The sequence below is a fragment of the Phyllobates terribilis genome, unplaced genomic scaffold (genome assembly GCF_046119375.1).
Source record: "Phyllobates terribilis strain yellow unplaced genomic scaffold, ASM4611937v1 Scaffold_2__4_contigs__length_985480577, whole genome shotgun sequence".
In the NCBI taxonomy this organism is placed as follows: domain Eukaryota; kingdom Metazoa; phylum Chordata; class Amphibia; order Anura; family Dendrobatidae; genus Phyllobates; species Phyllobates terribilis.
Genome location: NW_027362762.1, coordinates 15,854,809 through 15,882,252, shown reverse-complemented (window position 1 = coordinate 15,882,252; position 27,444 = coordinate 15,854,809). Strand labels below are relative to the sequence as shown.

General features: G+C 52.7%; 1 protein-coding gene across 4 annotated transcripts in view; it reads right to left on the bottom strand.

Annotated features, from left to right (window-relative positions):
• The window catches only part of RHOG (ras homolog family member G), a 145,744-nt gene that overhangs the window by 103,118 nt on the left and 15,182 nt on the right, over window positions 1–27,444 (bottom strand). Inside the window, exon 1 of one of the 4 annotated variants that reach the window (XM_073661102.1) lies at window positions 24,594–26,908. The exons of the other annotated variants lie outside the window; for them this stretch is intronic. The gene's annotated coding sequence lies outside the window, so the exon portion shown is untranslated. Of the gene's footprint in view, window positions 1–24,593; window positions 26,909–27,444 lie in introns of those variants that run through there. 4 annotated transcript variants of the gene reach the window in all.

The following is a 27,444-nucleotide window of genomic DNA, read 5'->3' as shown; positions in this document are numbered from 1 at the left end:
ATAGATGATAGATAATAGATGGATAATAGATAGTTGATCTCTGGGGCCACATATGTCTTTTCTCTTCGCACATCTCCCCTGTACTTGGTGCATGTCTAGCAGCCCCAGTTACAGGGAAACATCAGGTGAGACGTCCCTGGTGGAGCTGATGGGGGCAGCTGGGGCCACAGCTCTGTGTCAGGCAGAGACCAGCGATCATGTAGTAGAGGCCGCGGCTGTGCGGAAGCTTCTATTCAGCATATGGAGCTCACTATGTACTGTGCATATAGCACCAAGAACATGACGGCAGGGAGGGTCCACATCACCAGTGGAATGAGGGGGTATTTTACCATAGCAACCAGTCAGAGCAAAGCTTTCATATTACTAGAGCAGCCAATCCGAGCTCAGCTTTCATATCACCAGTGCAGTGTATTTTACCAGAGCAGCCAATCAGTGCTCAGCTTTCATATCACCAGAGCAGTGCATTTTAGCTCAGCTGCCAATCAGTGCTCAGCATTCATATTACCAGAGCAGCCAGCCAGAGCTCAGCTTTCATATCACCAGAGCAGTGCATTTTACCAGAGCAGCCAATCAGTGCTCAGCTTTCATATTACAAGAGCAACCAATCAGTGCTCAGCTTTCATATTACCAGAACAGCCAATCAGAGCTCAGCTTTCATATTACCAGAGCAGCCAATCAGAGCTCAGCTTTCATATCACCTGAGCAGTGTATTTTACCTCAGCTGCCAATCAGAGCTCAGCTTTCATATCACCTGAGCAGTGTATTTTACCTCAGCTGCCAATCAGCGCTCAGCTTTCCTTTTCCCTCAGCAGCTCTCGGCAGTGGTGCTCTGTGGCGCACCCTGGTGTGTGCTGGCGGAGGCGGTGCGCACAGTTACAGGCGGCTGCTTTCTCCGATCCAGTAATAAACTGTGTAAACGGTTTGGTGCAGAAGTGACGTCACACAGGACTAAATAATATCCCCCCGCAGTGTGTCCGGCCCCCGGTCGTGGTGCAGACGATGGGGAGACTGAAGAAGTCAGAGAAGATCCCAGTACAGTGCAAGGGTTAAAAGGGCAGGATCCACAGCAGCGTGCGGCGGAGAGTGGGCGCCATGTGGACCCCCAGGGTCTCCTGTAACAGGTGAGACCCTCATAGGTTAGGAAGGACCTCTCCCTGTATACATATCACATGGAAGTGTGGCCCCCGATGGGAGAGGACTCACCCCCTACCACAGACCCCACACAGAGGACTGTTCCCCCGCCAGTGACCCCACTCAGAAGACTCGCCCCCGCCACTGACCCCACACAGAGGACTCGCCCCCCGCCACTGACCCCACACAGAGGACTCGCCCCCCCGCCACAGACCCCACACAGAGGACTCGCCCCCCGCCACTGACCCCACAGAGAGGACTCACCCCCTACCACAGACCCCACACAGAGGACTCGTCCCCCGCCACTGACCCCACAGAGAGGACTCACCCCCTACCACAGACCCCACACAGAGGACTCGTCCCCCGCCAGTGACCCCACTCAGAAGACTCGCCCCCCGCCACAGACCCCACACAGAGGACTCGCCCCCCCGCCACTGACCCCACAGAGAGGACTCACCCCCTACCACAGACCCCACACAGAGGACTTGTCCCCCGCCAGTGACCCCACTCAGAACACTCGCCCCCCGCCACAGACCCCACACAGAGGACTCGCCCCCCGCCACAGACCCCACACAAAGGACTCGTCCCCCGCCAGTGACCCCACAGAGAGGACTCGTCCCCCGCCACAGACCCCACACAGAGGACTCGCCCCCCGCCACCGACCCCACACAGAGGACTCGTCCCCCGCTAGTGACCCCACAGAGAGGACTCGCACCCCGCCACAGATCCCACACACAGGACTCACCCCCCGCCACAGACCCCACAGAGAAGACTCACCCCCTACTACAGACCCCACACAGAGGACTCGCCCCCCGCCACTGACCCCACAGAGAGGACTCGTCCCCCGCCACAGACCCCACACAGAGGACTCGCCCACTGCCACAGACCCCACACAGAGGACTCGTCCCCCGCTAGTGACCCCACACAGAAGACTCGCCCCCCGCCACAGACCCCACACAGAGGACTCGTCCCCCGCCAGTGACCCCACAGAGAGGACTCGTCCCCCGCCACAGACCCCACACAGAGGACTCGCCCCCCGCCACAGACCCCACAGAGAGGACTCGCACCTCGCCACAGATCCCACACACAGGACTCACCCCCCGCCACAGACCCCACAGAGAAGACTCACCCCCTACTACAGACCCCACACAGAGGACTCGCCCCCCGCCACTGACCCCACAGAGAGGACTCGCCCCCCGCCACCGACCCCACACAGAGGACTCGTCCCCCGCTAGTGACCCCACACAGAGGACTCGCCCCCCGCCACAGACCCCACACAGAGGACTCACCCCCCGCCACTGACCCCACAGAGAAGACTCACCCCCTACTACAGACCCCACACAGAGGACTCGCCCCCCGCCACTGACCCCACACAGAGGACTCGCCCCCCCGCCACTGACCCCACAGAGAGGACTCACCCCCTACCACAGACCCCACACAGAGGACTCGTCCCCCGCCAGTGACCCCACTCAGAAGACTCGCCCCCCGCCACAGACCCCACACAGAGGACTCGCCCCCCCGCCACTGACCCCACAGAGAGGACTCACCCCCTACCACAGACCCCACACAGAGGACTCACCCCCTACCACAGACCCCACACAGAGGACTCACCCCCTACCACAGACCCCACACAGAGGACTCGTCCCCCGCCAGTGACCCCACTCAGAAGACTCGCCCCCCCGCCACAGACCCCACACAGAGGACTCGCCCCCCGCCACAGACCCCACACAGAGGACTCGTCCCCCGCCAGTGACCCCACTCAGAAGACTCGCCCCCCGCCACAGACCCCACACAGAGGACTCGCCCCCCGCCACAGACCCCACACAGAGGACTCGCCCCCCGCCACAGACCCCACACAGAGGACTCGCCCCCCGCCACAGACCCCACACAGAGGACTCGTCCCCCGCCACAGACCCCACACAGAGGACTCGTCCCCCGCCACAGACCCCACACAGAGGACTCGCCCCCCGCCACAGACCCCACACAGAGGACTCGCCCCCCGCCACCGACCCCACACAGAGGACTCGTCCCCCGCTAGTGACCCCACACAGAAGACTCGCCCCCCGCCACAGACCCCACACAGAGGACTCGCCCCCCGCCACTGACCCCACAGAGAGGACTCACCCCCTACCACAGACCCCACACAGAGGACTCGCCCCCCGCCAGTGACCCCACACAGAAGACTTGCCCCCCGCCACAGACCCCACACAGAGGACTCGCCCCCCGCCACTGACCCCACAGAAAGGACTCACCCCCTACCACAGACCCCACTGAGAGGACTCGCCCCCCGCCAGTGACCCCACACAGAGGACTCGCCCCCCGCCATAGATCCCACACACAGGACTCACCCCCCGCCACAGACCCCACAGAAAGGGGACTCGCCCTCCGCCACAGACCCCACAAAGAGGACTGGTCCCCCACCACAGACCCCACACAGAGGACTCGTCCTCCGCCACAGACTCCACAGAGAGGACTCGACCCCACCACTGACCCCACAGAAAGGACTCATCCCCCACCACTGACCACACACAGAGGACTCGTCCCCCCACCACAGACCCCACAGATAGGATTCGCCCCCCCACCACTGACCCCACAGAGAGGGAACTCACCCCAGCCACAGACCCTACAGAGAGGACTCGCCCCTGCCACAGACCGCACAGAGAAAGGACTCGCCCCTGCCACAGACCCCACAGGGAGGACTCGCCCCTGCCAAAGACCCCACACAGAGGACTCACCTCCCGCCACTGACCCCACACAGAGGACTCGCCCCCGCCAATGACCCCACACAGAGGACTCGCACCCCGCCACAGATCCCACACACAGGACTCACCCCCCGCCACAGACCCCACAGAAAGGGGACTCGCCCTCCGCCACAGACCCCACAAAGAGGACTGGTCCCCCACCACAGACCCCACAAAGAGGACTGGTCCCCCACCACAGACCCCACACAGAGGACTCGTCCTCCGCCACAGACCCCACACAGAGGACTCGTCCTCCGCCACAGACCCCACACAGAGGACTCGTCCTCCGCCACAGACCCCACACAGAGGACTCGTCCTCCGCCACAGACCCCACAAAGAGGACTCGTCCTCCGCCACAGACCCCACACAGAGGACTCGTCCTCCGCCACAGACCCCACACAGAGGACTCGTCCTCCACCACAGACCCCACACAGAGGACTCGTCCTCCGCCACAGACCCCACACAGAGGACTCGTCCTCCGCCACAGACCCCACACAGAGGACTCGTCCTCCGCCACAGACCCCACACAGAGGACTCGTCCTCCGCCACAGACCCCACACAGAGGACTCGTCCTCCGCCACAGACCCCACACAGAGGACTCGTCCTCCGCCACAGACCCCACACAGAGGACTGGCCCCCCCGCCAGAGACCCCACACAGAGGACTCGCCCCCCCCGCCACAGACTCCACAGAGAGGACTCGACCCCACCACTGACCCCACAGAAAGGACTCATCCCCCACCACTGACCACACACAGAGGACTCGCCCCCCCCCACCACAGACCCCACAGATAGGATTCGCCCCCCACCACTGACCCCACAGAGAGGGAACTCACCCCCAGCCACAGACCCTACAGAGAGGACTCGCCCCTGCCACAGGCCGCACAGAGAAAGGACTCGCCCCTGCCACAGACCCCACAGGGAGGACTCGCCCCTGCCAAAGACCCCACACAGAGGACTCACCTCCCGCCACTGACCCCACACAGAGGACTCGCCCCCGCCAATGACCCCACACAGAGAACTCGCCTCCCGCCACAGACCCCACATAGAGGACTCGCCCCCCCGCCACTGACCCCACATAGAAGACTCATCACCGCCACTGACCCCACACAGAGGACTCGCCCCCGCCAATGACCCCACACAGAGAACTCGCCTCCCGCCACAGACCCCACATAGAGGACTCGCCCCCCCGCCACTGACCCCACATAGAAGACTCATCACCGCCACTGACCCCACATAGAGGACTCGCACCCCGCCACAGATCCCACAGAGAGGACTCACCCCCCCCACTGACCCCACATAGAGGACTCACCCCCCCCCCACTGACCCCACATAGAGGACTCGACCCCCAGCACTGACCCTACACAGAGGACTCGCCCTCCGGCACTGAACCCACAGAGAGGACTCACCCCCCCACTGACCCCACAGAGAGGACTCGCCCCCCCACTAAAGACCCCACAGAGAGGACTTGCCCCCACCACTAACCCCACACAGCCACACAGAGGACTCGCCTCCCGTCACTGACCCCACATAGAGGACTCGACCCCCGGCACTGACCCTACACAGAGGACTCACCCTCCGGCACTGACCCCACACAGACGACTCGCCCCCCGCCACTGACCCCACAGAGAGGACTCACCCCCCCCACTGACCCCACAGAGAGGACTCGCCCACCCGCCACTGACCTCACACAGAGGACTCGCCTCCCGCCACTGACCCCACAGAGAGGACTCGCCCCCGCCACTGACCCCTCGCCCCCACCACTGACCCCACGCAGAGGACTCGCCTCTGGCACAGACCACACACAAAGGACTTGTCCCCCGCCACAGACCCCACAGAGAGAGGACTCGCCCCCCCGTCACAGACCCCATAGAGAGGACTCGCCTCCCGCCACTGACCCCACACAGAGGACTCACCCCCGCTACAGACCCCACAGAGAGAGGACTCGCCCCCTGCCACAGACCAGACAGAGAGGACTTGCCCCCCACACAGACAACTCGTCCCCTGCACACAGACCCCATACAGAGGACTTGCCTCCTGCCACTGACCCCACATAGAGGACTCGACCCCCGGCACTGACCCTACACAGAGGACTCGCCCTCCGGCACTGACCCCACACAGACGACTCGCCCCCCGCCACTGACCCCACAGAGAGGACTCACCCCCCCCCACTGACCCCACAGAGAGGACTCGCCCCCCCGACACTGACCTCACACAGAGGACTTGCCTCCCGCCACTGACCCCACAGAGAGGACTCGCCCCCGCCACTGACCCCTCGCCCCCGCCACTGACCCCACGCAGAGGACTCGCCTCTGGCACAGACCCCACACAAAGGACTCCTCCCCCGCCACAGACCCAACAGAGAGAGGACTCGCCCCCCCGTCACAGACCCCATACCGAGGACTCGCCTCCCGCCACTGACCCCACACAGAGGACTCACCCCCGCTACAGACCCCACAGAGAGAGGACTCGCCCCCTGCCACAGACCAGACAGAGAGGACTTGCCCCCCACACAGACGACTCGTCCCCTGCACACAGACCCCATACAGAGGACTTGCCCCCAGCTACTCACCCCACACAGAGGACTCGCCCCCGCCTCAGAGCCCACAGAAAGGACTCACCCCCCGCCACAGATCCCACATAGAGGACTCGCCCCCCCGCCACTGACCCCACATAGAAGACTCATCACCGCCACTGACCCCACACAGAGGACTCTCCTCCCGTCACTGACCCCGCATAGAGGACTCGACCCCCGGCACTGACCCTACACAGAGGACTCGCCCTCCGGCACTGACCCCACACAGACGACTCGCCCCCCGCCACTGACCCCACAGAGAGGACTCACCCTCCCCCCACTGACCCCACAGAGAGGACTCGCCCCCCCGCCACTGACCTCACACAGAGGACTCGCCTCCCGCCACTGACCCCACAGAGAGGACTCGCCCCCGCCACTGACCCCTCGCCCCCGCCACTGACCCCACGCAGAGGACTCGCCTCTGGCACAGACCCCACACAAAGGACTCGTCCCCCGCCACAGACCCCACAGAGAGAGGACTCGCCCCCCCCGTCACAGACCCCATACCGAGGACTCGCCTCCCGCCACTGACCCCACACAGAGGACTCACCCCCGCTACAGACCCCACAGAGAGAGGACTCGCCCCCTGCCACAGACCAGACAGAGAGGACTTGCCCCCCACACAGACGACTCGTCCCCTGCGCACAGACCCCATACAGAAGACTTGCCCCCAGCTACTCACCCCACACAGAGGACTCGCCCCCGCCTCAGAGCCCACAGAAAGGACTCACCCCCCGCCACAGACCCCACATAGAGGACTCGCCCCCCCGCCACTGACCCCACATAGAAGACTCATCACCGCCACTGACCCCACAGAGAGGACTCACCCCCCCCCCCCACTGACCCCACAGAGAGGACTCACCCCCCCCACTGACCCCACACAGAGGACTCGCCCTCCGGCACTAACCCTACATAGAGGACTCGCCCTCCGGCACTGACCCCACAGAGAAGACTCACACCCCCCCACTGACCCCACAGAGAGGACTCGCCCCACCACTAAAGACCCCACAGAGAGGACTTGCCCCCGCCACTAACCCCACACAGAGGACTCTCCTCCCGTCACTGACCCCGCATAGAGGACTCGACCCCCGGCACTGACCCTACACAGAGGACTCGCCCTCCGGCACTGATCCCACACAGACGACTCGCCCCCCGCCACTGACCCCACAGAGAGGACTCGCCCCCCCGCCACTGACCTCTCACAGAGGACTCGCCTCCCGCCACTGACCCCACAGAGAGGACTCGCCCCCGCCACTGACCCCTCGCCCCCACCACTGACCCCACGCAGAGGACTCGCCTCTGGCACAGACCACACACAAAGGACTTGTCCCCCGCCACAGACCCCACAGAGAGAGGACTCGCCCCCCCCCGTCACAGACCCCATACCGAGGACTCGCCTCCCGCCACTGACCCCACACAGAGGACTCACCCCCGCTACAGACCCCACAGAAAGAGGACTCGCCCCCTGCCACAGACCAGACAGAGAGGACTTGCCCCCCACACAGACAACTCGTTCCCTGCACACAGACCCCATACAGAGGACTTGCCTCCCGCCACTGACCCCACATAGAGGACTCGACCCCCGGCACTGACCCTACACAGAGGACTCGCCCTCCGGCACTGACCCCACACAGACGACTCGCCCCCCGCCACTGACCCCACAGAGAGGACTCAGCCTCCCCCCACTGACCCCACAGAGAGGACTCGCCCCCCCGACACTGACCTCACACAGAGGACTCGCCTCCCGCCACTGACCCCACAGAGAGGACTCGCCCCCGCCACTGACCCCTCGCCCCCGCCACTGACCCCACGCAGAGGACTCGCCTCTGGCACAGACCCCACACAAAGGACTCGTCCCCCGCCACAGACCCCACAGAGAGAGGACTCGCCCCCCCCCGTCACAGACCCCATACCGAGGACTCGCCTCCCGCCACTGACCCCACACAGAGGACTCACCCCCGCTACAGACCCCACAGAGAGAGGACTCGCCCCCTGCCACAGACCAGACAGAGAGGACTTGCCCCCCACACAGACGACTCGTCCCCTGCACACAGACCCCATACAGAGGACTTGCCCCCAGCTACTCACCCCACACAGAGGACTCGCCCCCGCCTCAGAGCCCACAGAAAGGACTCGCCCCCCGCAACAGACCCCACACAGAGGACTTGCCCCTGCCACAGACCCAACAGAGAAGAGTTAGTGTAATAGATAGAGATGACAGGAGGATACAATGTAATAGATAGAGATGACAGGAGGATACAATGTAATAGATAGAGATGATAGGAGGATACAGTGTAATAGAGATGATAGGATGATACAGTGTAATAGATAGAGATGACAGGATACAGTGTAATAGATAGAGATGACAGGAGGATACAGTGTAATAGATAGATGACAGGAGGATACTGTGTAATAGATAGAGATGACAGAAGGATACAGTGTAATAGATAGAGATGACAGGAGGATACAGTGTAATAGATAGAGATGACAGGAGAATACAGTGTAATAGATAGAGATGACAGGAGGATACAGTGTAATAGATACAGATGACAGGAGGATACAGTGTAATAGATACAGATGACAGGAGGATACAGTGTAATAGATAGAAATGACAGGAGGATACAATGTAATAGATAGAGATGACAGGAGGATACAATGTAATAGATAGAGATGATAGGAGGATACAGTGTAATAGATAGAGATGACAGGATGATACAATGTAATAGATAGAGATGACAGGAGGATACAGTGTAATAGATACAGATGACAGGAGGATACAGTGTAATAGATAGAGATGACAGGAGGATACAGTGTAATAGATAGAGATGACAGGAGAATACAGTGTAATAGATAGAGATGACAGGAGGATACAGTGTAATAGATACAGATGACAGGAGGATACAGTGTCATAGATAGAGATGACAGGAGAATACAGTGTAATAGATAGAGATGACAGGAGGATACAGTGTAATAGATACAGATGACAGGAGGATACAGTGTAATAGATAGAGATGACAGGAGGATACAGTGTAATAGAGATGATAGGATGATACAGTGTAATAGATAGAGATGACAGGAGGATACAGTGTAATAGATAGAGATGACAGGAGGATACAGTGTAATAGAGATGATAGGATGATACAGTGTAATAGATAGAGATGACAGGATACAGTGTAATAGATAGAGATGACAGGAGGATACAGTGTAATAGATAGAGATGACAGGAGGATACAGTGTAATAGATAGAAATGACAGGAGGATACAATGTAATAGATAGAGATGACAGGAGGTTACAGTGTAATAGAGATGACAGGAGGATACAGTGTAATAGATAGAGATGACAGGAGGATACAATGTAATAGATAGAGATGATAGGAGGATACAGTGTAATAGATAGAGATGACAGGATGATACAGTGTAATAGATAGAGATGACAGAAGGATACAGTGTAATAGATAGAGATGACAGAAGGATACAGTGTAATAGATAGAGATGACAGGAGGATACAGTGTAATAGATAGAGATGACAGGAGGATACAGTGTAATAGATAGAGATGACAGGAGGATACAATGTAATAGATAGAGATGACAGGAGGATACAGTGTAATAGATAGAGATGACAGGAGGATACAGTGTAGTAGATAGAGATGACAGGAGGATACAGTGTAATAGAGATGACAGGAGGATACAGTGTAATAGATAGAGATGACAGGAGGATACAGTGTAGTAGATAGAGATGACAGGAGGATACAGTGTAATAGAGATGACAGGAGGATACAGTGTAATAGATAGAGATGACAGGAGGATACAGTGTAGTAGATAGAGATGACAGGAGGATACAGTGTAATAGAGATGACAGGAGGATACAGTGTAATAGAGATGACAGGAGGATACAGTGTAATAGAGATGACAGGAGGATACAGTGTAATAGAGATAGATGACAGGAGGATACAATGTAATAGATAGAGATGACAGGAGGATACAGTGTAATAGATAGAGATGACAGGAGGATACAATGTAATAGATAGAGATGACAGGAGGATACAATGTAATAGATAGAGATGACAGGAGGATACAGTGTAATAGATAGAGATGACAGGAGGATACAGTGTAATAGATAGAGATGACAGGAGGATACAGTGTAATAGATAGAGATGACAGGAGGATACAGTGTAGTAGATAGAGATGACAGGAGGATACAGTGTAATAGAGATGACAGGAGGATACAGTGTAATAGAGATGACAGGAGGATACAGTGTAATAGATAGAGATGACAGGAGGATACAGTGTAATAGATAGAGATGACAGGAGGATACAGTGTAATAGATAGAGATGACAGGAGGATACAGTGTAATAGATAGAGATGACAGGAGGATACAGTGTAATAGATAGAGATGACAGGAGGATACAGTGTAATAGATAGAGATGACAGGAGGATACAGTGTAATAGAGATGACAGGAGGATACAGTGTAATAGAGATGACAGGAGGACACAGTGTAATAGATATAGATGACAGGAGGATACAATGTAATAGATAGAGATGACAGGAGGATACAGTGTAATAGATAGAGATGACAGGAGGATACAATGTAATAGATAGGGATGACAGGAGGATACAATGTAATAGATAGAGATGACAGGAGGATACAGTGTAATAGATAGAGATGACAGGAGGATACAGTGTAATAGATAGAGATGACAGGAGGATACAGTGTAATAGATAGAGATGACAGGAGGATACAATGTAATAGATAGAGATGACAGGAGGATACAGTGTAATAGATAGAGATGACAGGAGGATACAGTGTAATAGATAGAGATGACAGGAGGATACAGTGTAATAGATAGAGTTGACAGGAGGATACAGTGTAATAGATAGAGATGACAGGAGGATACAGTGTAATAGATAGAGATGATAGGAGGATATGTAGCACCCCGAGGGCTCGGCTGCTACAGGGGTATTGCACCTAAAACCAGAGGTGTGATATTCCACTCCCGGGTAAGGATGGAGTGTGGACCGGGACTCAGTAAGCTGCATGCACCACACACACCCCATTTCCGAGGGACAGCTCAACGGTGCTCCCACTAGACAGAAGTGCAGGCACGACAGCATCTGTTCCTGGCTGGAGTGGGGAGGGGGAGGAAAACCCAGTGGTGTAGGAGCAGATAGGGGTGGGTCTCTGGGCATAGGTAGGAGCCCATTGGTTGCTAGTCACCTGGGCTTGGGTGTCAGAAGGAGGTATATAAGGTGGGCACCATCTTAGGACAGAGTTCAGTTCAGTGGAGACAGTCTGAGGAGAAGACGGGAAGCAGAGCCCCTGCATGGGCTCTGCTCCGCAGGCAGGCCTTGTCAGGAGGCTGGAGCCTGAGAGGGAGAGAGAGAAGATGGAACAGAAAGGAAAGTAAGAAAGGAAGCAAGGAACAGGAACACAGAGAAAGGCCCAGAGACACGAGTGAAGTAGGAACCCTAATAACCCACGAGATAACGGGTGAAGGGTTGGCAGAGCAGGGTACCGGAACCCAAATTGGTGGAGGCGACTAATCCTCAGCCAAGGACCGGAGGTTGTTACCACATCTTGGTGCGACCCCTCACTACATCCACCAGGAAAGCATACCATATAGGGTCAGGGAAACCGGAGAGAGGTTTCGCCAACAGAAGGCCCGAGGAACCTGGACAAAGGTGGGTCACTGGTGGGGACGGCCAGAGAAAGGAAAGAGAAGGGAGCTCTGAACCACACTCCGGAATTGCCTTCGAGTTGACCGAGTCCCTCACCTGGTGGACGCAGCATGACTCGGGCGGTCCTAACTGCGCACAAGTGACCTGATAAAGAACTGTGAGTAAAGCATTGAAAACTGCAACTGCACGTCTCTGTGGTTCCTCGCCGCACCAGCACCATCAGTACTGGGACACTCACACCATCACCACCATCATCCACATTAGCTGCCCTGAGGCAAAACTTCTCCCGTGGGGAGTTATCCCATACTCTGCTGCGCAAACAACATCAGCCTCAGCGGTCGGCAGCGCAGCGCCGGTCCCCACTAACCGCAATCCACGGGTGGCGTAGTCGGACACTTATTACAATACAAATAGACTGCCACTGGTTTGACCACCCTGGGCACGGACCGGGTCACCGCCACACGGAGACTACAACCCCCAGCATCTTACAGAAGGCCCGGCTCCGGGTATCCCCCGCACAGCACAGGCCCAGGGGGCGCGTCAGATACAGTATAATAGATAGAGATGAGAGGAGGATACGGTGTAATAGATAGAGATGACAGGAGGATACAGTGTAATAGAGATGATAGGAGGATACAGTGTAATAGATAGAGATGACAGGAGGGTACAGTGTAATAGAGATGACAGGATGATACAATGCAATAAATAGAGATGACAGGAGGATACGGTGTAATAGAGATGACAGGAGGATACAGTGTAATAGATAGAGATGACAGGAGGATACAGTGTAATAAATAGAGATGACAGGAGGATACAGTGTAATAGATAGAGATGACAGGAGGATACAGTGTAGTAGATAGAGATGACAGGAGGATACAGTGTAATAGATAGAGATGACAGGAGGATACAGTATAATAGAGATGATAGGAGGATACAGTGTAATAGAGATGACAGGAGGATACAGTGTAATAGAGATGACAGGATGATACAATGTAATAAATAGAGATGACAGGAGGATACGGTGTAATAGATAGAGATGACAGGAGGATACAGTGTAATAGAGATGACAGGAGGATACAGTGTAATAGATAGAGATGACAGGAGGGTACAGTGTAATAGAGATGACAGGAGGTTACAGTGTAATAGATAGAGATGACAGGAGGATACAGTGTAATAGATAGAGATGACAGGAGGATACAGTGTAATAGAGATGACAGGAGGATACAGTGTAATAGATAGAGATGACAGGAGGGTACAGTGTAATAGATAAAGATGACAGGAGGATACAGTGTAATAGATAGAGATGACAGGAGGATACAGTGTAATAGATAAAGATGACAGGAGGATACAGTGTAATAGAGATGACAGGAGGATACAATGTAATAAATAGAGATGACAGGAGGATACAGTGTAATAGATAAAGATGACAGGAGGATACAGTGTAATAGATAGAGATGACAGGAGGTTACAGTGTAATAGAGATGACAGGAGGATACAGTGTAATAGATAGAGGTGACAGGAGGATACAGTGTAATATATAGAGATGACAGGAGGATACAATGTAATAGATAGAAATGACAGGAGGATACAGTGTAATAGATAGAGATGACAGGAGGATACAGTGTAATAGATAGAGATGACAGGAGGATACGGTGTAATAGATAGAGATGACAGGAGGATACAGTGTAATAGAGATGACAGGAGGATACAGTGTAATAGATAGAGATGACAGGAGGATACAGTGTAATAGATAGAGATGACAGGAGGATACAGTGTAATAGATAGAGATGACAGGAGGTTACAGTGTAATAGAGATGACAGGAGGATACAATGTAATAGATAGAGATGACAGGAGGATACAGTGTAATAGAGATGACAGGAGGATACAGTGTAATAGATAGAGATGACAGGAGGATACAGTGTAATAGATAGAGATGACAGGAGGATACAGTGTAATAGATAGAGATGACAGGAGGTTACAGTGTAATAGAGATGACAGGAGGATACAATGTAATAGATAGAGATGACAGGAGGATACAATGTAATAGATAGAGATGACAGGAGGATACAGTGTAATAGATAGAGATGACAGGAGGATACGGTGTAATAGATAGAGATGACAGGAGGATACAGTGTAATAGATAGAGATGACAGGAGGATACAGTGTAATAGATAGAGATGACAGGAGGATACAGTGTAATAGAGATGACAGGAGGATACAGTGTAATAGATAGAGATGACAGGAGGATACAGTGTAATAGATAGAGATGACAGGAGGATACAGTGTAATAGATAGAGATGACAGGAGGATACAGTGTAATAGAGATGACAGGAGGATACAGTGTAATAGATAGAGATGACAGGAGGGTACAGTGTAATAGATAAAGATGACAGGAGGATACAGTGTAATAGATAGAGATGACAGGAGGATACAGTGTAATAGATAAAGATGACAGGAGGTTACAGTGTAATAGAGATGACAGGAGGATACAATGTAATAAATAGAGATGACAGGAGGATACAGTGTAATAGATAAAGATGACAGGAGGATACAGTGTAATAGATAGAGATGACAGGAGGTTACAGTGTAATAGAGATGACAGGAGGATACAGTGTAATAGATAGAGGTGACAGGAGGATACAGTGTAATATATAGAGATGACAGGAGGATACAATGTAATAGATAGAAATGACAGGAGGATACAGTGTAATAGATAGAGATGACAGGAGGATACAGTGTAATAGATAGAGATGACAGGAGGATACGGTGTAATAGATAGAGATGACAGGAGGATACAGTGTAATAGAGATGACAGGAGGATACAGTGTAATAGATAGAGATGACAGGAGGATACAGTGTAATAGATAGAGATGACAGGAGGATACAGTGTAATAGATAGAGATGACAGGAGGTTACAGTGTAATAGAGATGACAGGAGGATACAATGTAATAGATAGAGATGACAGGAGGATACAATGTAATAGATAGAGATGACAGGAGGATACAGTGTAATAGATAGAGATGACAGGAGGATACGGTGTAATAGATAGAGATGACAGGAGGATACAGTGTAATAGAGATGACAGGATGATACAATGTAATAAATAGAGATGACAGGAGGATACGGTGTAATAGATAGAGATGACAGGAGGATACAGTGTAATAGATAGAGATGACAGGAGGATACAGTGTAATAGATAGAGATGACAGGAGGATACAATGTAATAAATAGAGATGACAGGAGGATACGGTGTAATAGATAGAGATGACAGGAGGATACAGTGTAATAGATAGAGATGACAGGAGGATACAGTGTAATAGATAGAGATGACAGGAGGATACAGTGTAATAGATAGAGATGACAGGATGATACAATGTAATAAATAGAGATGACAGGAGGATACGGTGTAATAGATAGAGATGACAGGAGGATACAGTGTAATAGATAGAGATGACAGGAGGATACAGTGTAATAGATAGAGATGACAGGAGGATACAGTGTAATAGATAGAGATGACAGGAGGTTACAGTGTAATAGAGATGACAGGAGGATACAGTGTAATAGATAGAGGTGACAGGAGGATACAGTGTAATATATAGAGATGACAGGAGGATACAATGTAATAGATAGAAATGACAGGAGGATACAGTGTAATAGATAGAGATGACAGGAGGATACAGTGTAATAGATAGAGATGACAGGAGGATACGATGTAATAGATAGAGATGACAGGAGGATACAGTGTAATAGAGATGACAGGAGGATACAGTGTAATAGATAGAGATGACAGGAGGATACAGTGTAATAGAGATGACAGGAGGATACAGTGTAATAGATAGAGATGACAGGAGGATACAATGTAATAGATAGAGATGACAGGAGGTTACAGTGTAATAGAGATGACAGGAGGATACAATGTAATAGATAGAGATGACAGGAGGATACAATGTAATAGATAGAGATGACAGGAGGATACAGTGTAATAGATAGAGATGACAGGAGGATACAATGTAATAGATAGAGATGACAGGAGGTTACAGTGTAATAGAGATGACAGGAGGATACAATGTAATAGATAGAGATGACAGGAGGATACAATGTAATAGATAGAGATGACAGGAGGATACAGTGTGTAGCACTGGCGTCCCTGCCCTCTGCTAGGCAGGGACGCTGCTCCCCTCACCGCTCTGCTGTCAGCGCGCGCTCCGTCCCGGCGTCCTCTCCCCGCTCTGCTGTCAGCGCGCGCTCCGTCCCGGCGTCCTCTCCCCGCTCTGCTGTCAGCGCGCGCTCCGTCCCGGCGTCCTCCTCCTGCTCTGCTGTCAGCGCGCGCTCCGTCCCGGCGTCCTCCTCCTGCTCTGCTGTCAGCGCGCGCTCCGTCCCGGCGTCCTCCTCCTGCTCTGCTCTCAGCGCGCGCTCCGTCCCGGCGTCCTCCTCCTGCTCTGCTCTCAGCGCGCGCTCCTTCCCGGCCCCTGTGCTTAGGGCGCGCGCGCGCTTCCCTCCTCTTAAAGGGGCCGCGCGCGCCGCCCTAAAGAGTCCCCGGCCAATGGCCGGAGGACTTCATCATATATAAGGCACCTCCTCCAAAATGGAGGTGCCCGAGCAATGTTGTTTGCACCTGTGTCTCACCTGTGCTTCAGCCCTCAGGTCCCGTTGCCAGTTTCCTGCTAGTTACATGCCTGATTCCTGCCTGAATACTTGTTACCTGTCTGCCAGTCTGAGGTCCGACGGTCTGCCTTACTACTCCTGTCAGTCTGTCTAAAGGACCAGCCTGCCCGCTCACCTGGGAGCGCATATCAGCTACCTGCCTGCTTGCCTGAGGTCCGACGGTCTGCCTTACTACTCCGGTCAGTCTGTCTATGGACCAGCTTGCCCGCTCACCTGGGAGCGCTTCTCCGTTATCTGCCTGCTTGCCAGCCCGGAGGCTCCGTTGTCACGTGCTGTGACCACCAGCTATCTCAGAGACTCTTGCCCGCTCACCTGGGAGCGCATCTCCGTTACCTGCCTGCTTGCCAGCCCGGAGGTCCCGTTGTCACGTGCAGTGACCACCAGCTATTCCAGAGACTCTTGCCCGCTCACCTGGGAGCGCATCTCCGTTACCTACCTGCCTGCCAGCCCGGAGGTTCCGCCGTCACGTGCCGTGACCACCTGCTATTCCAGAGACTCTCGCTTGCTCACCTGGGAGCACACATCTACCATCTGCCTGCTAGCCTACCCGGAGGCTCTGCCATCACAGGTCGTACCTACCCCTTACCCAGAGACTGCCCTGATCACTTGCCGTAACTCCCTGTCCGTTCACCCAGAGACTGCCACCCGCTCCCTTACAAGGGCCGCCCCCTTGTATAGTAGCTCTGAGGTTCCGCCTCCCGGACCCGTTACAGTTTGCTCGGGCCATGGAACCCGGTGGCACCCAAGCTCCCTCGCTCTCGGACCTCTGTCTTGAACTGTCCCGTCAGAAGTCCCAACAGGAGGCCATCCTGGGTCATCTGCGGAATGTTAATACTCGCCTGAACACCCTGTCTGATCCTGCAACTACGGCCAGTACCATGGTATCCTTTTCCGGACCCCGGCTCTCTGCACCTCCTCGCTTCGGAGGCGACTCCGTCCTGGCTCGGGGCTTCATAAATCAGTGCACCCTGCATTTTGAACTATTGTCCCACCAGTTTAACTCCGACCGAGCCAAAATTGCATTCATCATGTCCCATCTCACCGGGGAGGCTCTGGCCTGGCTAAATCCTCTATGGGAGAGAGGAGACCCCCTGGTGTCCGACTTGCCTGCCTTTCTCACGGCTTTCCGGAAAGCCTTCGACGAACCCGGACGGAGGACCTCATCCGCATCATCTCTGCTACGCCTCCGTCAGGGAAGCCTCACCGTGGGTCAATATGCCATACGGTTCCGTACCCTTGCCTCGGAGCTGGCCTGGGATAACGAAGCTCTGGTATCCGTCTTCTGGGAGGGTCTGTCCGGCCGTATTAAAGATGAACTTGCTGGTCGGGACATTCCTACCACTCTCGATGACCTAATAACTCTTGCCACCCGGATTGACCTACGGTTCCAGGAACGTGCCAAAGAGGTCACCCGTGAAAAGGGGCTTCCACGTCTGGTTCCTACTTTTCTGAAACCCGTCACTCCTTCCGTTTCTCCCCAGGTACACTCTCCTGAGCCTATGCAGGTCGACCAGACCAAGATGGTCAAATCCCGTCAGGACTTTCGCCGTGCCGAGGGGAGCTGCTTCTACTGTGGCAGTAAGGAGCATCGGATCCGTGCCTGCCCGGAGAGGTCGGGAGAACGCCTGTGTCTAGGTTCGCTCAGAGGACTTGATCTAGACAAAAATAAATCCTCTCCATCCCTGCTGCTGTCTGTCTCAATCATCTGCGGGGAGAATCGTTATTCCGAACTAGCCCAACTTGACTCTGGAGCAGCCGGAAATCTTATTTCACTGTCCCTGGTGGAGAAATACCGCATCCCCACCAAACCTCTGGCTGTACCCTTGTCTGTTGTTGCCGTGGATGGGGGCCTCTTATCTCGCCCCATCCAATTCATCACCGAATCCATTACTCTGCAAGTGGGTATGCTGCATTCAGAGAGTATCTCCCTTCACGTTCTGCCTGGACTCTCTCACGCCCTCTTGCTAGGTCTGCCTTGGCTCCAGAGACATGCACCCGTGCTTGACTGGCAAACCGGAGAAGTCCTTCGCTGGGGACAAGACTGTCATAAAACCTGTCTGGTTCCCGTCCATTCCGTCCGTCCCTCTCCTATCCCAGCTAATCTACCTGGACTTCCGATTCCTTATTGGTCTTGTGCTGATGTCTTTGATATGGAGGAGGCAGAGACATTACCACCTCATAGACCATGTGACTGCCCCATCGATCCCGCCAGAGTAATGCAGGTGGCCCCCGTGAGTCTAAATTGTCTCCCTCCTGGTAAGACGTTCGTATCGGTACCTGATCGGGAGAGGATCCTACACTGGGGTCATTCGTCTAAACTAGCTGGCCACGCCGGTCAGAAAAAGACCCTCCAGCTTATTACCCGGCACTACTGGTGGCCTAACCTGCACAAGGATGTTATGGACTTTGTTTCTGCCTGTGTGTCCTGCGCCCGCAACAAGGTTCCGAGACACCTGTCGGCCGGCCGCCTTCTTCCTCTGCCAGCACCTGCTGCCCCCTGGCAGCATATAGCGATGGACTTCGTAACTGATCTGCCCGTCTCTGCCGGTTGTACGGTCATTTGGGTGGTCGCTGACCGCTTTTCCAAGATGGCTCACTTCATTCCCCTGCCAGGTCTTCCGTCTGCACCCGAGCTGGCTAGAGTCTTTATCCGCCACATCTTCCGTCTTCATGGCCTGCCCCGTCACATCGTGTCGGATCGAGGAGTACAGTTCACTTCTCGTTTCTGGAGAGCCACTTGTAAATTGCTAGACGTCACTCTGGACTTCTCCTCCGCTTACCACCCACAGTCTAATGGTCAAGTGGAGCGGATCAATCAGAACCTGACCAGTTACCTCCGGCACTTCGTTAATGCTCACCATTCTGACTGGGTGGATCTCCTGCCATGGGCCGAATTCTCGTACAACAATCACGAGAGCGAGTCTTCCTCCATATGGGAGAGTACCCGGTCCGCACTCCTTCTGTCATCCGAGCGTATGAAAAGGCACGCTGACAAAGGACGTCTGGATCCTCCTCAATTCCGTCCTGGGGATAAAGTCTGGCTCTCGTCCAAATATGTCCGGCTCAAGATCCCTTCCTATAAGTTGGGGCCTCGGTTCATCGGCCCACTGGAGGTTATCAGTCAGATCAACCCGGTGGCCTATAAATTGAAACTCCCGGCCAACTTACGGATCCCTAACTCCTTCCATGTATCTCTCCTCAAACCTGTGGTACTTAACTCTTTTTCTAAGTCTACAGGTACGCCTCTTGCTCCGGTTTCTGCTGAGGACGAGTTTGAGGTAGAGAACATTCTTGCCACCAAAAGGGTAAGAGGAAAGACCTTTTTCTTGGTAGATTGGAGGGGGTTTGGTCCTGAGGAGAGAACGTGGGAGCCCCGGGAGAATATCCATGCCCCTCTCATCCTAGCTAAATTTCTGTCTGGCCTAAAAAAGGGGGGGCCTAAAGGGGGGGGTACTGTAGCACTGGCGTCCCTGCCCTCTGCTAGGCAGGGACGCTGCTCCCCTCACCGCTCTGCTGTCAGCGCGCGCTCCGTCCCGGCGTCCTCCTCCTGCTCTGCTCTCAGCGCGCGCTCCTTCCCGGCCCCTGTGCTTAGGGCGCGCGCGCGCTTCCCTCCTCTTAAAGGGGCCGCGCGCGCCGCCCTAAAGAGTCCCCGGCCAATGGCCGGAGGACTTCATCATATATAAGGCACCTCCTCCAAAATGGAGGTGCCCGAGCAATGTTGTTTGCACCTGTGTCTCACCTGTGCTTCAGCCCTCAGGTCCCGTTGCCAGTTACCTGCCAGTTACCTGCCTGATTCCTGCCTGAATACTTGTTACCTGTCTGCCAGTCTGAGGTCCGACGGTCTGCCTTACTACTCCTGTCAGTCTGTCTAAAGGACCAGCCTGCCCGCTCACCTGGGAGCGCATATCAGCTACCTGCCTGCTTGCCTGAGGTCCGACGGTCTGCCTTACTACTCCTGTCAGTCTGTCTAAAGGACCAGCCTGCCCGCTCACCTGGGAGCGCATATCAGCTACCTGCCTGCTTGCCTGAGGTCCGACGGTCTGCCTTACTACTCCGGTCAGTCTGTCTATGGACCAGCTTGCCCGCTCACCTGGGAGCGCTTCTCCGTTATCTGCCTGCTTGCCAGCCCGGAGGCTCCGTTGTCACGTGCTGTGACCACCAGCTATCTCAGAGACTCTTGCCCGCTCACCTGGGAGCGCATCTCCGTTACCTGCCTGCTTGCCAGCCCGGAGGTCCCGTTGTCACGTGCAGTGACCACCAGCTATTCCAGAGACTCTTGCCCGCTCACCTGGGAGCGCATCTCCGTTACCTGCCTGCCTGCCAGCCCGGAGGTTCCGCCGTCACGTGCCGTGACCACCTGCTATTCCAGAGACTCTCGCTTGCTCACCTGGGAGCACCCATCTACCACCTGCCTGCTAGCCTACCCGGAGGCTCTGCCATCACAGGTCGTACCTACCCCTTACCCAGAGACTGCCCTGATCACTTGCCGTAACTCCCTGTCCGTTCACCCAGAGACTGCCACCCGCTCCCTTACAAGGGCCGCCCCCTTGTATAGTAGCTCTGAGGTTCCGCCTCCCGGACCCGTTACACAGTGTAATAGATAGAGATGACAGGAGGATACGGTGTAATAGATAGAGATGACAGGAGGATACAGTGTAATAGAGATGACAGGAGGATACAGTGTAATAGATAGAGATGACAGGAGGTTACAGTGTAATAGAGATGACAGGAGGATACAATGTAATAGATAGAGATGACAGGAGGATACAGTGTAATAGATAGAGATGACAGGAGGATACAGTGTAATAGATAGAGATGACAGGAGGATACAGTGTAATAGATAGAGATGACAGGAGGTTACAGTGTAATAGAGATGACAGGAGGATACAGTGTAATAGATAGAGATGACAGGAGGATACAGTGTAATAGATAGAGATGACAGGAGGATACAATGTAATAGATAGAGATGACAGGAGGATACAGTGTAATAGATAGAGATGATAAGAGGATACAGTGTAATAGATAGAGATGACAGGAGGATACAGTGTAATAGATAGAGATGATAGGAGGATACAGTGTAATAGATAGAGATGATAAGAGGATACAGTGTAATAGATAGAGATGATAAGAGGATACAGTGTAATAGATAGAGATGACAGGAGGATACAATGTAATAGAGATGACAGGAGGATACAATGTAATAGATAGAGATGACAGGAGGATACAGTGTAATAGATAGAGATGACAGGAGGATACAGTGTAATAGATACAGATGACAGGAGGATACAGTGTAATATATATAGATGACAGGAGGATACAATGTAATAGATAGACATGACAGGAGGATACAGTGTAATAGATAGAGATGACAGGAGGATACAATGTAATAGATAGAGATGACAGGAGGATACAATGTAATAGATAGAGATGACAGGAGGATACAATGTAATAGATAGAGATGACAGGAGGATACAGTGTAATAGATAGAGGTGACAGGAGGATACAGTGTAATATATATAGATGACAGGAGGATACAATGTAATAGATAGAAATGACAGGAGGATACAGTGTAATAGATAGAGATGACAGGAGGATACAGTGTAATAGATAGAGATGACAGGAGGGTACAGTGTAATAGATAGAAATGACAGGAGGATACAGTGTAATAGATAGAGATGATAAGAGGATACAGTGTAATAGAGATGACAGGAGGATACAATGTAATAGATAGAGATGACAGGAGGATACAGTGTAATAGATAGAGATGACAGGAGGATACAGTGTAATAGATAGAGATGACAGGAGGATACAGTGTAATAGATAGAGATGACAGGAGGATACAGTGTAATAGATAGAGATGACAGGAGGATACAGTGTAATAGATAGAGATGACAGGAGGATACAGTGTAATAGATAGAGATGACAGGAGGATACAATGTAATAGATAGAGGTGACAGGAGGATACAATGTAATAGATAGAGGTGACAGGAGGATACAGTGTAATATATATAGATGACAGGAGGATACAATGTAATAGATAGACATGACAGGAGGATACAGTGTAATAGATAGAGATGACAGGAGGATACGGTGTAATATATAGAGATGACAGGAGGATACAATGTAATAGATAGAGATGACAGGAGGATACAGTGTAATAGATAGAGGTGACAGGAGGATACAGTGTAATATATATAGATGACAGGAGGATACAATTTAATAGATAGAAATGACAGGAGGATACAGTGTAATAGATAGAGATGACAGGAGGATACGGTGTAATAGATAGAGATGACAGGAGGATACAGTGTAATAGATAGAGATGACAGGAGGGGCCATTCTCGCTGAAGAATGAGGCTTTCTTTTTGAGTAGCTTCCTGTTTGCTGTGGATCCGGTATATGAGATAGCAGGGCAGCCCAGCTGGTTCTCTTTTCTATACGTGTGAACTGTGTCAGCAAAACTCTCACCATTGCCCTCCTTTAATTTCGGGGTTTCATTGTCACATAGTGGCTAGGGACTTTGGGCACCTAGCGGATCTCTTGAACTAGGTGCGCCCTAGGCTACCTATGTTGCCGGATTACTTCTGATGGTGAAGACGCTGGGATCTTGTACCTTGCTATCCTCCTATCTTACCCTTATCTAATCCCTCCCCCAACCAGGGAGGTATGAAGCCGAAGTGTATAAGCAAATACTATCTAGACAGACAGGGGTTAACAGACAGGGTTAAAAGAAAACTACAATCATACAAATACACTCACAAAACAACACAGTGGGAAACAACGGAGTTATAGGAAAAGGACACCAAATGTGCGAGGATAAGGAAAAACCCGCAAACAACTCCACGCAGCAATCTCCAGAAAAACTCTCCAACCGCCAGCTCCACACACTGAACTTCTCCTTCACACTCAAACCAGGAAGTGGTGATCTATCACTGGCAAGGAAAGCAGCAAGGAGGAGGGTTATTATACCTGCAGGGAGTAAGGAGCTCAGTACAGCTGATACCACCCAAGACAGAGACCTCCAGGAGTCCAACTAAGCCACTTAACCCCTGAAGCACCAGAGCAAAGAAAGACGGAACTGCTTATAGGACGGTGAAGCCGTTCTAACTACCGCAGGTGTATGTGTCACCAGATGCTGCGATCGTCTGACCCCACTTAGAGCTTTTCTTCCTCCTAGTCCCAAAATATCCTAATGGCCGAAGCAATCCCTCCATCTTCTCAATGGTGCTCCCCGCGATACTTCTCACATTTCAGCATGCCGCGACTCTACCTCCTAATAGTTCCCTTTCAAATCACTTTACATAAGGGTCTACTGGGCAACCTGGACTAGCCCGTACTTTCGTTTTCAAGCACAGGCTCCCAACAACCCCCATGACCCCTCGTTGGGCACACGTAATGGCCAGAATACTACCTTATAAAACCAAACATCATTCTCCTCAATGGTGCCATATGACAGTGGTCACACTATTTCACATCCACCATTTTCATTATTTTATTGGCATAGTCTCACAGCAGAGCTAGGATTAGATTGTGAGCTTTTAGGGCAAGTTCTCTTGGATGAAGAATGTAAAGTAGGTTTAGGAGACTTCCAATCTAATTTTCAACTTATTGGTGACTCCAGCCTATGACTATCAGGACATGCTGGGAGTTGTAGTTTAAATTAGTTGGATAGGCTCCACTACATTTTTCACCCAATAGGTCAATGCTGATCTAGAAAGGTTGTAGGGCGTCCTTGGGTTAACTCATATTGATCGTCTCCAACATGAATATTTGCTTAGCTAGAAGCATCATACATGCACTTACCTCTCATATCTCTGGACAGGACGGCAGATGTCTTCTGGATTACTTAAGATGTCCTTAATAAGAACCAAAGGGTTTGTATAGGTTTCAGGAGGGAGGTAGATCTTCAGTGATGAGGATTTCAGGATCTGGTTCTTGGGTCAGTTGACTCAAGGAGCCTTCTGTATGTCAGAAATGGTCTCTGGTGGCACTGGGTGGTCTTGGCTGGTAGGAGATGCTTTGGCTCTCAGAAATAGACTCTACTTGGAAAAGATGGATCTGGCTGGAAGGACTTGGATTTTGGAGAGAGAAAATGGTCTTGGATGCCGAGAAAGAGACTTTTGGATCTCACACTTAGCTTATTGTAGAAGAATGTGGTTTCAGGGATGTCGGAGGTGGATCTCGCGACTGGAGATGGATTCAAGGGGCAAGAGATGGTCTTTGGGGGTATGAGCCACTTAGGGGATGGGGCAGAAGCTGTTCTCTGGAGTCAGAAGCGGTTCTCCGGTGTCTGGTGATATCCCCTCTTCTAGGCAGGAGCTATTTTCTGGTGTCAAATGCCGTTCTCTGGTATTGGGAGCTGTTGTCCTCTGGTGTCAGCAGCGGTTCCCTGGTGGTCAGAGATGTTCTCTGGTATTGGGAGCTGTTCTTCTCAGGGGTCAGCAGCGGTTCCCTGGTGGTCAGAGATGTTCCCTGGTATTGGGAGCTGTTCTTCTCAGGGGTCAGCAGCGGTTCCCTGGTGGTCAGAGATGTTCCTTGATATTGGGACCTGTTCTTCTCAGGGGTCAGCAGCTGTTTCCTGGTGGTCAGAGATGTTCCCTGGTATTGGGAGCTGTTGTCCTCTGGTGTCAGCAGCTGTTCCCTGGTGGTCAGAGATGTTCTCTGGTATTGGGAGCTGTTGTCCTCTGGTGTCAGCAGCTGTTCCCTGGTGGTCAGAGATATTTCTTGATATTGGGACCTGTTCTTCTCAGGGGTCAGCAGCGGTTCCCTGGTGGTCAGAGATGTTCCCTGGTATTGGGAGCTGTTCTTCTCAGGGGTCAGCAGCGGTTCCCTGGTGGTTAGAGATGTTCTCTGGTATTGGGAGCTGTTGTCCTCTGGTGTCAGCAGCTGTTCCCTGGTGGTCAGAGATATTTCTTGATATTGGGACCTGTTCTTCTCAGGGGTCAGCAGCGGTTCCCTGGTGGTCAGAGATGTTCCCTGGTATTGGGAGCTGTTCTTCTCAGGGGTCAGCAGCTGTTTCCTGGTGGTCAGAGATGTTCCCTGGTATTGGGAGCTGTTCTTCTCAGGGGTCAGCAGCGGTTCCCTGGTGGTTAGAGATGTTCTCTGGTATTGGGAGCTGTTGTCCTCTGGTGTCAGCAGCTGTTCCCTGGTGGTCAGAGATATTTCTTGATATTGGGACCTGTTTTTCTCAGGGGTCAGCAGCGGTTCCCTGGTGGTCAGAGATGTTCTCTGGTATTGGGAGCTGTTCTTCTCAGGGGTCAGCAGCTGTTTCCTGGTGGTCAGAGATGTTCCCTGGTATTGGGACCTGTTCTTCTCAGGGGTCAGCAGCTGTTTCCTGGTGGTCAGAGATGTTCCCTGGTATTGGGAGCTGTTGTCCTCTGGTGTCAGCAGCTGTTCCCTGGTGGTCAGAGATGTTCTCTGGTATTGAGACCTGTTCTTCTCAGGGGTCAGCAGCGGTTCCCTGGTGGTTAGAGATGTTCTCTGGTATTGGGAGCTGTTGTCCTCTGGTGTCAGCAGCTGTTCCCTGGTGGTCAGAGATATTTCTTGATATTGGGACCTGTTCTTCTCAGGGGTCAGCAGCGGTTCCCTGGTGGTCAGAGATGTTCCCTGGTATTGGGAGCTGTTCTTCTCAGGGGTCAGCAGCGGTTCCCTGGTGGTCAGAGATGTTCCCTGGTATTGGGAGCTGTTGCTCTCTGGTGGCAGGAGCTTTTCTCTGGTATCCGGAGATGTTCCCTGGTATTGGGAGCTACTGTTCTCTGGTGTCAGGAGCTGCTGTGGGTGTCACTGGGCAGTGTTTGCTGGGCTAGTCTGCGGAGATGCCGGTAATAAGCGTCCAGGGCGTTACAGGCTGGGAAGTGAGTGTGTAATATTCTGTAGAGCAGAAGGAAGTGAGCGAGAGGAGGAAGTTAAGAAAGAGAAGTAGCAGAGAGCGGCCACCAGCCTCAGCTGCTGCAGAGCCCCTTCCTCCTCCTCTGCCCATTACATCTGGAAGGGTCCAGGCTGCAGAGATTAACCCCTTCCATGGCTGACATTCCAGGGGCCCTGCAGCCAGGTCACATCTGGAATGGATCTGCAGAGGTCACGCAGTCAGCTGCTCCCCAGCAGCCATTTCTGTTAACTCCTTCAGAACTGAACTAGTATCAGATACCAAGAGGTTGAACAATTTCCTAAATTGCTTATACACACGTGGTCAAAATTGTTGGTACCCCTCGTTTAATGAAAAACCCACAATGGTCACAGAAATAACTTGAATCTGACAAAAGTAATAATAAATTAAAAATCTATGAAAATGAAGAAATGAAGGTCAGACATTGCTTTTCTGCTTCCACAGAATTAAAAAAAAAAAAATTATCTCATGAAATCGGCCTGGACAGAAATGATGGTTCTTCTTATCTTAATATTTTATTGAACGACCTTTTGATGTGCAGCAGAACACTGAATGTCAGACATCCTTAATCGAAACGACAAAAAAAAAACAACTGATTAGATAATTCATAGTTTTGCATGCAGCCGTACATCACCAAGCACAATGCCGAGCGTTGGATGGAGTGGTGTAAAGCCGCCACCACTGGACCCTGGAGGAGACGTGTCCTGTGCAGTGACGGATCGCTACTTCTCTATCTGCGTCTGATGGAGGAGTCTGGTGATTTCAGGA